We start from the raw sequence: 12,774 nt of genomic DNA on the forward strand, positions 1-12,774 counted from the left end.
GAGGAACTGCCACCAGCAGTGATAAGTTCGGAACGCTAGTTCACTGTTTTCAATTTTAAAGTTTTTCAAGTTTTTGCCGCGCTTTCTTTGCCAAGAGTTTCAGATTATTTCCGTTTTCCTGCTTGTTTTTTTGAAGAACATACTGCAGTCTGTTATTGTAGATAATTTTTTTGCCTTGAAAGCTCGTGCCCTTCTCTTATTAAATTCAAGAATTGAGCAGTCTACAGTTCATTCTCAACATTCATATCGCTCAAACTTGGGACAATCAGTGTCATCCAATTCTCACTTTTTCTAACATTCTTCAGATATGATTCCATGCTTTAATCTAGTTGTAGTTTAACTATTCCCTGGAAAGGGCTTTTGGTACTTTTGAGTCCTAGCGTCCGTCAGCTTAATTGGCAGTCGCTTAGAAATACTCAAGGCACTTTTTTCGTCAGTACTTTCTAGGTCTCCGGCATTGTGATATGTATGTGTTTTTCAACTTCCGCGACTTTCTAATTATTTCAACGCATTCTTCGGATTGATTTTCGGCGTTCTATTTGCGGACCATTAGTCCAACTTTCTTAGGTCATCTTTGAAGGACGCCCGGTTTTTTCGTCTCCACAGGAACAAAACATAGTTGCGTGATCAGAGAAAAGTATCAACTTTGAAGAAATCTTCGGGAAGTGGTCTGATACAAATTGTGAAGTCTGTTGAATGCCTTAATGAATCTTCTTTATGAATGCCATTATGAACGAACTAGACCGTTCTTTTCTGATTTGATCGCCGCTATCCATTCTGTAGGATAGAGGCTATCTTTCACTACTCATGGAGGAACATCCACCAGCAGTGATAGGTTGGAGCGCTAGTTCACTGTTTTCATTTTTAAAGTTTTTCAAGTTTTTGCCGCGCTTTCTTTGCCAAGAGTTTCAGATTATTTCCGTTTTCACGCTTGTTTTGAAGAACATACTGCAGTCTGTTATTGTAGATAATTTTTTTGCCTTGAAAGCTCGTGCCCTTCTCTTATTAAATTCAAGAATTGAGCAGTCTACAGTTCATTCTCACCATTCATATCGCTCAAACTTGGGACAATCAGTGTCATCCAATTCTCACGTTTTCTAACATTCTTCAGATATGATTCCATGCTTTAATCTAGTTGTAGTTTAACTATTCCCTGGAAAGGGCTTTTGGTACTTTTGAGTCCTAGCGTCCGTCAGCTTAATTGGCAGTCGCTTAGAAATACTCAAGGCACTTTTTTCGTCAACACTTTCTAGGTCTCCGGCATTGTGGTATGTATATGTGTTTTTCAACTTCCGTGACCTTCTAATTATTTCAACGCATTCTTTGGATTGATTTTCGGCGTTCTATTTGCGGACCATTAGTCCAACTTTCTTAGGTCATCTTTGAAGGACTCCCGCCTTTTTCGTCTCCACAGGAACAAAACATATTTGCGTGATCAGAGAAAAGTATCACCTTTGAAGAAATCTTCGGTAAGTGGTCTGATACAAATTGTGAAATCTGTTGAATGCCTTAATGAATCTTCTTTATGAATGCCATTATGAACGAACTAGACCATTCTTTTCCGATTTGATCGCCGCTATCCATTCTGTAGGATAGAGGCTATCTTTCACTACTCATGGAGGAACAGCCACCAGCAGCGATAGGTTCGTAGCGCTAGTTCACTGTTTTCAATTTTAAAGTTTTTCAAGTTTTTGCCGCGCTTTCTTTGCCAATAGTTTCAGATTATTTCCGTTTTCACGCTTGTTTGTTTTGAAGAACATACTGCAGTCTGTTATTGTAGATATGTTTTTTTGCCTTGAAAGATTGTGCCCTTCTCTTGTTAAATTCGACAATTGAACAGTTCATCAGTCTCCAGTTCATTCTCAAGATTCATCTCGCTCAGTCATGGGACCATCAGTGTCATCTGTTTCTCACTTTTTCTAACAATCTTCAGATATGGTTCCATGCTTGGCTGGTTTTTTTTAGATGTAGTTTAACTACTCCCTGTAAAGGGCTTTTGGTACTTTTGAATCCTAGCGTCCGTCAAAGCTTAATTGGCAGTCGCTTAGAAATACTCAAGGCACTTTTTTCGTCAACACTTTCTAGGTCTCCGGCATTGTGGTATGTATATGTGTTTTTCAACTTCCTTGACCTTCTAATTATTTCAACGCATTCTTCGGATTGATTTTCGGCGTTCTTTTTGCGGACCATTAGTCCAACTTTCTTAGGTCATCTTTGAAGGACTCCCGACTTTTTCTTCTCCACAGGAACAAAACATCTTTGCGTGATCAGCGAAAAGTAGCACCTTTGAAGAAACCCCCTTTGGGAAGTGTGCTGATACAAATTGTGAACAAAAAAGCCCCATTACTTATCTTGTCCCTTAGTTATTTAACTCAGTACAGGCATCCTGATGGATGCTTCTTTGACAAGAAACAATCACCGCTCTTTGTTATGGAGAAAATTTTCATCCTTGATGTTGTCTTATGAACAACCCCATTTTGCTGAGGTATGTTGGTTAATTTTTATGACCGACGCTATGATAAACCTTCCTGAAATGGAGGAAAATGACTTACACTTCTTTTTTTTGTAAATAGTTTCTTCTAATGAGTATTTTAGCGCGTTTCGCAGTTGCCTCGACCTCCTGTGTTAGAATCCGAAAAAAATAATGCTGATTTTTGTTTTTGCACATATAATAACACGGGTAATGGCTTGCCTCCATTCCTGGGGAACATCTCCACCATTCGACAGTTTCTGAAAAATCAATAGCTAAGGTCCAAAAAATTTGTGTGTCCTCTCGAAAGATGTATCTGATTGCCACCGGCTGCCTTGTTTTATTTTTTCAGCTGCGAAATTCGACCTGGAACAATCCTTTTTGATAAATCCATCTCATTGTCAGTTCAAATTACAGTGTTCTGTATTGTACAGGTGCCTTGAAATCGAATTCAAAAGAATTATGGGTTTTTGTCTTTCAGAAGAGAATGCATATGTCAAAACAGAATTCCTCAATCGCTAATCTATTGAAACATGAGGATAACATCAGTGGGACCAAACCAGAAACGTGGAACTCTTATCTTGTTTCTGTTCATCAGTCTTTACATGGGAAACATCCCATGTAAAGGCTGATGAAAAAAGGATGAAAATTCGTTTTTTTGCTCCCCTTGAGGTTATCTTCATGTTTCAATAGATTAGGGGTTCAAGAATTCTGTTTTGACAAATTAATTCTCTTCTGACTGACAAAATCCAAGAATTTTTTGAATTCGATTTCACCCATTTAGCAATTTCTTCCATCATTGATGCGTTGGATTGCATCGTAGCTTTTTCGTTTCGCTTTTTGAGGTAATTTCAATGGAACTGAACTGTTCTGTCTCTAGCGAAGATGTTCAGTGCGTATCCTTTGTTCCTTACGATTTTTTGAACAAGGTTATCTACGGTTACGAGGCTTCCTCCCCTTAATTCTTGTGAGTGGTAAGAATCGCAAACCGACTTCTTTCACCGTTGAATTGATTATATCCTATCCCAGTCGTCAGTCACTTCGTAGATTTTTATACAAGAAGTATTGAATCGCATTTTTGTTAGTTTTGTGGCAGTTGTCGAGGTTTTGTGTCTAGTTTCAATTGGAGATCAAATTGCTGAACAAAATTGCTGAAAAAAAACGATTCATACTCGGACGCAAGAACGTACATACGCACGAGAATAAGTTTTGCTCTTCTGCGCAGCGCTATCATATGACTCAGAGGGTGCCGTGGTTCCAAGATTTATAGTGCCTTGTTTCTGTTTGACGATGCTATGAGCATGTATTTTTGAGTTAAATTTACATACGGTGCTGTGATGTTTCAGTGTCGGGGCTCACTGTTCCGTCCATTGGGTGGATCACATCCCCGTTTAATATATGGCGATTGAGTGGTGAAAGAAAAAAAATCACAACAGCGTGATCTCCTTTGCAAAGTGTTTCCTCGATTTTAATCTCCGACAGATCAATATTTTTCTCAGTGAAAGAGATCATGAAGTGCTGGCTCATTGTGATGTACCACCCTCGCTGGTTCGGCATTTGCTAGGTGAGATTGCGTGCATAGAGGCCAAACTTTTTAAATCTTGTTTCCAGTCAATTTAGAAAAAATCGAAGTCAAGATTAAAAAATTTCTGTCGACTGCAACTTATCTTGAAAAGATGTTATTCAGCAGCTGGTTGTTTTCCACGTCATATTATGGTCTCTTTTATACAGAGATAAGGGTTACTTTTGACCCTCGAAATATTATTTCTACCAATTGGTATTCTCAGAAGCCAACCGAATTTGCAATTAATTACTACATAAAGATTTCTATGTTTTGAGATATTTTCTTCAGCTTCTGACATAGCCAAAACTTCCGACATTGCTGTGGAAGCTTGAATTCGCTTCTTTAATTCCAGTAATTTTTATTGCAGTTATTATGTCCACGTTTGAAATTTTCATTGCCTAGGAAGCAAGATTGGCTGGGTTAATCATATCTGGTTGTTTCTCTGGTTTTGGTATATGTTGTTGTATTGGTCTGTACAGCATTTTTCAGACTTGATTCTAACTTATTAATTGCCCTTCACAAGATGTATGAAATTTTCATTTTTGGTCTTTGTTGCTACTTGTACAAGTTGTACAATCTTTCTATCATTCATGCTTCTGTCGGATGCTACCCATTATCTTTGTCATTTGGAGTCCTTAGGGGGTGTTAGTTTGCCATTTCATGATCCATAACTTTGGCTGGCTTAAATGTAATCAAATGCGTTTCAGCTCGGACAACTTTTGGATGCATCCTTTAACTTCAACCTACTGCTTCGTACTAAGTTTGACAGTCTTTTGTCGGATCCATCAACTCCTATTCTGGTCAAAAGTTGATTGAATTAACCTCTGTCCTTTGTATCCTTTTGTTGAAGTAAGGCTGAGTTATTCTCTTTTTGCCCTGTGCACTATGATATTCTTTTTTTCTAAATTCATCCTCCTCTTTTTCGAGCTCCTGCTCTACTGGCATCTGGCAAAAGGTCCTTCAGAAATTCGAGCAATCAATTTGGTCTCGCTGAACTTGTGAAGAAAGGAGTAGTCTGAATGCCTGAAATTTTCTCAAACTATTTAAACGCGGAGTGAAATTGCTGACAAAAAGATTTGAGAAACCAATTTTTCACCAGTGACCAATTGAGTTCTGTTTTCACTATTTCATATTTTGTACAAACGCTACTGTAGGCGAAAAATCTATTCTACTCGATCAATTACAGATGTTTCAATCCCTCATCATGCAGCCGATATTTTTCGACGCTGTGTATACAAAAGGGGAAGTTAAATGGAATTCTTTATTTGCCCTTCTCTTGTTTATTTTATCTCGTAAATTGTTCTCAATGACGTGTTTTTATTGTTCTTTTTGTACACTTGTTAATGGGTCGCATCAATGGCAGGTCGCGTGTGATCAGTGTTTGGTGAATCAAAATGAGCTCATACCAATCGATATGTCTCACACAAAAGAGACCGATGAGAATTTTTGGGTGAGATCCAGCAAACTAGTAAATATTTTCAGTAAATGCACAAATTTTGAACTAAAGGACATTCATAAACAGTTCTTAACAAAAGTTTAATGGAATTACTTCGAAAATTGCTACTCAGAGGTCAACCTCTGTTCCTGGAGCCTGCTCTGCAATTGTGGCAACTGCAACACAGTTCAGAAAGTAATCCTTTCTACCCTTCAATGATGCGTGTAAACCCTTGTGAATGAAACAGAAGTCTAAACGCTCTCTCACGCAGCTTTTTGGGAACAAAAAGATCTTTTTAGAGTTTTAAAAATTTGGCTATAACTGGCTGAAGACACTGATCGGGATACCCCGGGCGATGTAACTTTGAACGCAATAAGTTTTTTGTTCTTTCGCTGGAAGTTTCGCTTTTTCTGGAGGTTGTTCCATTTTTATACACTCAACCAAACATAAATTGAACTTCTAATTGTTTGATAAACTTATTTCAAAGTTTCATGACTGTAATGCTCATTATGATGCTGGCTCACTCTGCCTGACGTTGACTCACAACCCCAAGACAACAACAGCTTGTACCTTTCCGAAATGAAATTTATTCGTTTTTTCAAAACTAATAAAAATAAAATTAGCTTTATTTCACTTTTGGTTGCCTTTTCGCTCTTTGAGTTTGGGAGCACAAGAACCCTTTCAAGCCAAGATGGATGCGAGATCGTCTGGGATAATTGTTCTAGGGACCTCCCGGTTAAAGTATCTGGATTCCAGAGCTTTGAAGTCTTATGTTTACTGATACGCTGGAGCTACCCTGAAAGAAAGATTATTTCAACATCTCGCGTTACCCTCTTGAAAGCTCAAAACAGTTGATATCACAGGTTTTAAAGATCATATATGGTTCGCCAATGAGTTCAATAATGGTTGCCACTGGGTGTTTGTTGGACTTAATATATATCAAGTTTAACACGTCAAATATTGTGCCCAGTACTATTTTGTCTTTAAATCAACCTCATAGAGACAATGAGCTAAACCTCCTACATTATGCTTTGAAAAATGTTGAATTTCTTCCCTTGTGTTGTTAGTATTAATTTTCGTCGTACATATTACTTCAATATTAGTTGCAAAGACTGTGTTCATTCCTCATAAGATGTTAATCTTTCGCATAATATGTTAATCGTTCGCTATGACAATTTCAGAGTGTTTTGGACGCCAGTATGCGTATGCAGGGCGGCAGTGGACGCCGATTATGCTTATGACAATATCAGAGGGTTGTGGACGCCAGAAGCAGCTTTGTTACGGTGGTGTGCGATGGAACTCTGTGGATTTCTCCACGTACAATGTAGTAACCTCAGCTGTGCAATTGTCCGCCATCCCGGGTTCCGTTGTGCACGCTGTCAACTACTAAATCAATTGAGACGAGAGTGGAACAGCCGCATGCACAAGGTTATTCTTTCTCCACCGTTTCAGATGAAAATTGTATTGAATAACGCGACACAGCAACCGACATGATCTCTCAAAAGGCTTGGTCAGGCAATGAATCCTTTTTCTCAATGATTTCTTCCCCAACATCGAAGAACTGGTTAATTAAATTTATATAGAGGTTTGCCGTTGGAGAGCAAACTTCATTTTTCTCAAGAGAAATTAAGCGGGACAGAATTTTGTCGACTGGTTTGACAAAGTTTTGGAACTCTCGCTGCGAAAGCAAAATTTGCAGGTGTATCATCAGGCCATAACACTTAATATTATTATGTTTTAAAACTGTGAAGATAGATCTGTGACCAAAACGCAAACTAGGCGGCTTCAAGTGTAGTGTTAAGGTGAAGGGTAGTGTAAAGGTAGCCTAATTGTTGTGATAAACTTATTAAATAGGTTCGTGATGTTAAATATACTGCAAACGGTGTAGTATTTCAACAAACACTGAAATCCAGATTTCCGAGATCAAACTTTCGGCGCAAAAGTTCTTCGCAATTGTTTGAGCTTTTGTAACATTAGGTAATTTTTCTCAGTCAACATTTGGCGCGAGTTATTTATTACTTGTCAAACCATACAAAGCCTCAGATAGGTTTCTCTGGTATCTGATTTTTCCTAAAAGGTTATTAGGTTACTTATCTCATTCAAAATTTGGCGCGAGAGTTATTTATTAATTGTCAAACCATATGAAGCCTCAGATAGGTCTCACTGGTATCTGACTTTTCCAAATGCCCCGTCTGTCCCTAGCTTAGACGGGTGAGGCCAGTGAACATTTGGCGCGATGGCCCCAATCAGCATTTGTTGGACTGACTTTTCTATTTTTCTTGTAGTTATTTATTTCGATAGAATTTAGATTATTAGTTTAATAAGGACCTAATCAGCGCTTACTGCAGTCTTCGGACTGCATTTATTTATCCCAATCAATGACGGCTTTATCCCCGCCGCCTCCCCCATCTTTTCCGCTATGCACTGTGCGCATGGGTTTATGTACAGAACAAGAACTTATATGTTCAATGTAAATATAAATGTGTTCATGGGTCTTGCCTTGGAATTGCTCAGACAAATTGTATTGGAATGATATTTTGGTCCGAGTTGTTTGCCAACTTTTACAACAGAGTTATCAGCCCTTGATCGGATATCTGCTCTTGATTTTAAATTAGAAAAAGTATATTCGCTGATTTCTGAAATTCAATCACAAGCTGGAGATAAATTTTTTGAAGAAACCGGATTAACCGTATCTTAGAATTGCTTTCATTAATCGGACTGACAGCACTGCTAGCGATCGTAATTCAAAGAAACGGAAAGCTGAAGGCAATGAAAATTTGTTTGCTGACAAAGAGTCACGACAAAAAACCCAAAGTTTTCAAGACGGGCACAAATATTAATCATCAGACGACAGTCAGCGCAATTAAAAGGCAACCGAAAAGACGGCATCTCTACATTAGTCGTTTAAGCAACTCTGTCTCTACGGATGATATAACAGGACATTGCAAGAATAAGGGAGTTGATATACTGTGTATTCGTGAAATGTCCAGAGACGAATCTCGTCTGAAATCTTTCCACTGCGTTTTCAAATTTTATAATGATCAAGCTGAATCTCCCAATTTCTGGCCCGAAAATGCTTCATTTTCACAATTTTATTTGAATCAGAAATTGAGGGAGTGGCTGGCCTCCTTTGATACATGAATATCTGATGTTAAATCCGTCAGTGACCGTGTAAAAGTTTGTTTACATAATGCAAGATCGGTTCGCAACAAGACCTCGCAAATAAGAAATCTTATTAAAGCTAATGATTTTAACCTTATAGTTTTAACAGAAACTTGGATCAAAGACAAATCAAATTATGAGTTTTTTCTCCAGCAGTGTTGCCCAAATGGTTATTATTACTTGAGTGCAAACAGAAAACAAAGAAATGGCGGAGGATTAGCGGTGTTCTATGATGGAACTGTACCTGTCGGTAATTTTGCAACAAAAAACTGTTTAACAAACGCGGAGCTGGCTTATCTTGAGTTTACGCTTGGCAATTCGGTGTATCTTTTGGTTTGTATATACAGACGACCAGATACCAATGTTCGTGTCTTTATAAGTGAGTTAACATCATTTTTTGAGGAGAAAGCTGTTGTTCAAAAAATTACTTTTTGTAGGTGATATCAATATTTCAATGCTGCTATCAATTGATGCGTCAAGAATTTGGATTTCCTTTTTGGATGAATTTGGTTTGCAACAGCAAGTTGCTGTGCCTACTCACAAAAGTGGTGGAATTTTAGACCAGGTTATAACATCCGAGGAGGTTGAAGTATCAGAACCTCTTGTATATTTCATTACAAGCTCCGATCATTGAGTTGTGCACTTCGACCTTTCTGCAAAAGCACGAGAATTTAGCTATAAAGAAAGCCTCGTGCAGAAATTAACGAATTTTTGCGGTGAAAGCGTTTGCATAAAATATTGTTGCTCCGATCGACAGAGATAATCCTGAAAATGTTTGAAACAGTGTTTTAATGAACGAAGTAATTTATGTCAATAAGAACCATCCTCTGAAAACTAAATATGTTCGAAATCATACGTGCCCTTTCTTTGAAGATGAGCTAAGAACCATGAAAAGATCGAGAAGAAAGTTTGAGAATGCTTATCGAAAGAATGGAAATTTCGAAGACAAAAGCCGGTTTATGAATTCAGTTTTGGAGTATTTTGAGCTGTTTACCAAAAAGAAAAGTGAATACCTTGACAAATGTGTGAAAATAAGCGTGTTAGGTGTTCGATGCTTCAGCAACTCTTAGGGAAAAATAATGTTGTCCTGCCGCAGTCACTAGGGGAGCCTGAATGCCTAGCAAAGAAGTTTAATGCTTCCTTTGTTAAGAAAATAGAAACCGTGTTAGTTTCAATACCTCTAACAAATTGTTTAAAATTGAATAATTCACATAAAACTACCTGGACGCTTTTCAGGTTTTTACACTGAGCAATTTGAAATTACTTTAACCAAAAATTTCGAACAGTACGGCACCGAATAATGCAATAACAACTAGGTTATGCAAAATTGTTTTGGACAAATTCTCCGGACTACTTCATTGCATTAATTAATTTAACTCTCCAGACAGGGTACTTTCCAAAATTAATTCAAACAAGGCATCGTGAGGCTGCTCATGAAGAAGTCTAACCTTGATCCTGAATTGTTGTCGAGTTGTCGCCCTGTGACAAATCTAACATTCATGTCAAAAGTTTTTGAAAGAGTCGTTTTTGAGCAAATTAATTTGTATCTGGAATCTAATAATCTGAGGAGCAAGTATCAGAGTGCTTATCGTTGCTCGCATTTAACGGAAACGGCTTTACTAAAAGTCCTTAATGATCTTCTTTGTTATTTGGACGAGTCGCGTTCCGTGATGTATATTGGGTTAGTTTTGTTTGATATATTTGATATAATTTTGATATATTTGTTTATCAGTTTTTGAGATATTAGCGAAAAGGATTGGTTTGCAATCTGTTGTTTTACTGTTTATTTACAATTATCTTCCGAATCGCTCGCAATAGGTCATCATAAATGGATGTCTTTCTGGTGATGTTAAAGTTAAGACGGGTGTGCCACAAGGGTTAGTTCTTGGTTCTTTACTTTTTTCTTGTTACATGTTGTCTTTAGAAGATAAGCTGAAAGAATAAAAAATAAACTACCATTTCTACGCAGATGATACCGTTCTTTATTTTGTATTTGGCGCGACCCTCAGTCAATGCATGTTTGGTAATATTTTGACCTCGATTCAACGTTGGTTCAGCAATGCAAAATTGAAATTGAATGCTGATAAGAGTGAGTATATGATTGTTAAACATGGTCGATTACGTCTGCCAGAAGATGTTAACTACACTGAATAGTTAAAAGTTCTAGTTTGTTATTTGATTGTCAACTTACTCTGCAACGACAGATTAACTTTGTTTGTTCCAATTCGTTTTATTTTCTCCTTAAAGTATTGTCAAGTCGAGATCAAGGTGAAACATCAGTCATAATTGAGTTAATTAGAGTTTTTGTGTTATCAAGTGTTGACTACTGTAATTCGTCTGCGAATTTATTATGGTCTGCGAAACTTTTTATTAGCAAAACTTCAGCGAATAATGAACTCTGCCGCGCGTTTGATTGTTCGATTGTCAACTTCAACACCAACCTCGTCATACCTGAAGCAGCTACACTTGTTGCCAATTAGGCAACGCAATGTCTTCAAAATCCTATTGTATGCGCATCACTTTGTACATCAGCCTGGCAAACTGCCACTATATTTATAGGATTTAATGAAACGAAACACGATAGTTACAAAGTCTCAATATTTTTACAATTTACTTGTTCCCCAATTTCGCTCTAATTTTGGAAGACGATCTTTCTCGCATGCCGTCGCTGTTGAGTGGAATAAACTCTTTTGTGCTGAAACTTATCTGAAATTTTATTCAGGCGAAAACTCAAAACTTATCTGTTTTAATTTTCCTGCACTGTTGAGATTTTAAATGGTGCTTAAACCAATAATAATAATAATATTAATAATAACTCAACGCATGTTTTCTAGAAGTTAAAGCCCTGCCAAACAAACATCCCAAAAGAAATTCTAGCGGAAGGAAGAAAAACCGGGAACAGTTTAGCAACTTTTGGGAAACAGAAAGAAATGAACATCAATTACCTAACAGGAATGTTTTCAGGGATCCTCTCACCGAAGCTTGCAATCAATGCAAAAACTCAACTTGGACTTCCGCACGAAAAAGACTAGCAAGCCTCGAAAGCCGATCCAAAATATTTTGTTGACTCCCAAGCTTTCAATTCCATAGCACCCGGTTATTTTTTAAAACATCATCGCAAGTAAAAAGCGGCCATGAATACCCATGGCATCTACGGGCAGTCAGTTTTAGACACAATCGATTGGAGAAGGATTATGACTTGCTTCAAAGATAGCTCAATGAATATTGCGAAACCATTATCCAAATTGGCCATAATATTAGCCACCAAAAAATTTCTTGATATTGATTTGTCAGAATACAAAGCTGCCGCTGTATACCACTCAACAAAAACCCTGTCATTGGACCAATTGGCGTTAGAGAAGTCCAGGGGGATTTTATAGGCAAGTGTACCGTAAAGCGCAATAAAAATAACCTGCCGTTTCTTGGAAACAGCAGCCTGATCTGTCGAGACCGAAAGTACTGGATTGAATATGCTATACATTCAATGCTTATGATGCTCCAGAAAATGTAGCAGTTTTTATAATAGTTGACAAAAATGCATTCGATGCCCCAATCGACAATTAGTTCTTAAAAATATTAAAAAAAATTGTCCAGCTCTAGGCTGAGTTGCTCACAATTCCTACACTGGTCCATGCCACCTGTTTTTAGCCGGCACTTGCTTCGAATCGCGAGAACGAGCCACCCAGGTTGATCCTATTGCCTCTGAGATGTGTGGTATAGCCATTCTCCCATCGATTGGCTTTATGCGCAACCCATGCTTATCGCAAAAAAAGGTACGGTGACGATTGAATTGCGGTAGGAAGATTGGAGAATCTTCTGAAGTTCTTCAGGGATTTATCGGATCTTGGTAAGCGTTTTTGATATCTAGTAAGGGCCAATTGATTGTAAAGAAGCATTCAAACTCCAGAGCTTGTGAAAATTTCAGAGTATCTTGTGTTAATATCGTAGATGGCTGTGGTGTTTTGGGGTCAGTTCTTGGCAGTAATGATTCAAGTGAATCCTTCCTAGGAATTACATTGCAGAAGTTTTCCAATTTGCTCCAGAAACATGGAAAAACTCAAAAACGTCTCCGCAAAAGGCCTACTCATTATTTACGAGAGGTGTTCAACAAAATCTTGCAATTTTTAGGCGAACAACTCCTAA

At 37.8% G+C, this 12,774-nt stretch overlaps 2 protein-coding genes across 4 annotated transcripts in view; one reads left to right on the forward strand and one right to left on the reverse strand.

Moving 5' to 3' along the window:
• The window catches only part of LOC142339056 (uncharacterized), a 187,277-nt gene that overhangs the window by 34,410 nt on the left and 140,093 nt on the right, over window positions 1–12,774 (reverse strand). The gene's annotated exons all lie outside the window — the stretch shown is intronic.
• Window positions 7,294–12,774, forward strand: part of LOC142338952 (integrator complex subunit 7-like) — a 55,759-nt gene continuing 50,278 nt past the window's right edge. For all 3 annotated transcript variants that reach the window (XM_075388628.1, XM_075388629.1, XM_075388630.1), the window contains exon 1: window positions 7,294–7,323. The gene's annotated coding sequence lies outside the window, so the exon portion shown is untranslated. The remainder of the gene's footprint in view (window positions 7,324–12,774) is intronic.

This window comes from Convolutriloba macropyga, chromosome 1, assembly GCF_964194025.1.
Source record: "Convolutriloba macropyga chromosome 1, txConMacr16.3, whole genome shotgun sequence".
NCBI lineage: Eukaryota > Metazoa > Xenacoelomorpha > Acoela > Convolutidae > Convolutriloba > Convolutriloba macropyga.